Here is a 1,850-nt window from a genome sequence, read left to right as displayed (position 1 = left end):
ACACCCACGAACACTCTGTGTTCTTAAAAATCACTTACACTCAAAAAAAAAAAACTTTTCTCTCCTGCTTTACTACTTCTAATGTGGCCCGCCTTCAAGCCCTGCTACTTGCTTTTACTGTATTTTGCTCTTTGAACTGGTATGTCCTGATTTAGATTTTCAGCAATCACAAACAATGTGTTTACTTAATACCTTTACTTGCATGTCTGCCCACTGTTTGTGTTTAGTTTAGTGTTTACTTTAGCATGCTATAATTTCCTCCTATTATGAATCCCAAACCCCCTATCCCAATGTGTTTGATGATAATGGTTTGTTTGAGACATGACAGTATTGAGTATTATTGTCTATGGTTCAAACTTGATTCCCGTGGAATCATAACCTCTATGTCACCATCATATGTTGTGTATTTTTGTTGATTCTGTAAGCATAACAGCACTCTCTATTGCTGTGCATGCCCAGAATTAGCTAATGCCTAAGCACATAGGCTCTTTGGTAATTTCCCCAATCCCTGAACCCATTGTATGACTTGTTTATGGCTGTTTCCCAGCACCTCTCCCCCTCTTCTTTACTTTCTTAGTTCCTTAAAACTCTGTTTCTGCACTTGCACTCTCTCTTAGACTTTAAGTTCTGCCCCCCTCTTGTGAGCCTTGCCTTGGGACCCATTGAGCTCCCTCTGAACTTGGACACTCGAGGGCTGGCCCTTCCACACTGCACTTGTCCCTATTCTGGTGATACAATTTGGGTGTGAGCACTGCCCGGAGTCCCATTAAGGCTCTTAGGGAACTCTGACACACTCAAATTGGAGAAAGGCTTTGGATCAGTGGTCTTTGAGTTGGTCTATCTCATAATTCAGGCAGGAAGTCAAAGAATCAGGCCTTTTAGGGTTGTAATTATTTTCTTTGTATTTTTCTGATGTATTTGTTACTTTGGTTTGTAATAATTTGTAAAGAATACTCGGGGTTGGCTAGTGAAACAGGGTTGGGGTAACTATGCATGCAAAAAGAGTAGAAATCATGCCTATAGCTTTATTGCAATTCTGCATATTCAAATACATATAGAAATCATGCCTATAGGTCTATTACAATTCCGCATATTCAAATACATATAGAAATCATGCCTATAGGTCTATTCTAATTCTACATACTCAATACATGTAGAAACCATGTCTATAGGATGTTCTAATATTCAGCATGCCCATAAGGTTTTAAACAAAATTTCACCTTCAGATACTATCCATAAGTTTTAGAACAAGTTCTGTATTTAGATATCATGTTCATTGGTTTTAAAACAAGTTCTGCATTTTTTAGACACCGTGCCTATAGGTTTAAAACGATTTCTGCATTAGATACCATGCCTATAGGTTCGAAAACAAGCTTCTGCGCCCAGATGCTACGTCTATAAGGTTTAAAATCAGCAATGTATAGAAAGCACGCCTATAGGAGCTTCTAAATGAATCTGATTCGTTTCGCTTAATACTAGCTATAAAATCAGCAGTAATATATACTATCGCCTGCAGAACCTGTAATCAATTTGTTAATTCTGCATCTCTTTTGATAATCCAAGTCCTTTACTTAACCAAAGTTTAGCAAGCATGCCTATAGGGTTTCAAATAATTCATTCTTAGTTCTTACTGTCTCATCGCCTTCTGAATTCAGTAGATGTCATGCCTATAGGACCCCGTCTTAACACTTAGGCAAGCCTTAGAGTAATAATTAAAAACTGAATCTACTTCTGTTAATTATTACGACCAGCAGGCAGTCCTGATTCGGGCTTCTTATCTGAATTATGTAGTAAACCAATCTGCCCCAATATTTTAGACTCCCTCGTATTCAATTTTAATTAGACCTAAA

This window comes from Nicotiana attenuata, chromosome 6 (assembly GCF_001879085.1).
Source record: "Nicotiana attenuata strain UT chromosome 6, NIATTr2, whole genome shotgun sequence".
In the NCBI taxonomy this organism is placed as follows: Eukaryota; Viridiplantae; Streptophyta; class Magnoliopsida; order Solanales; family Solanaceae; genus Nicotiana; species Nicotiana attenuata.
Note: the sequence above shows the minus strand (reverse complement) of the source record.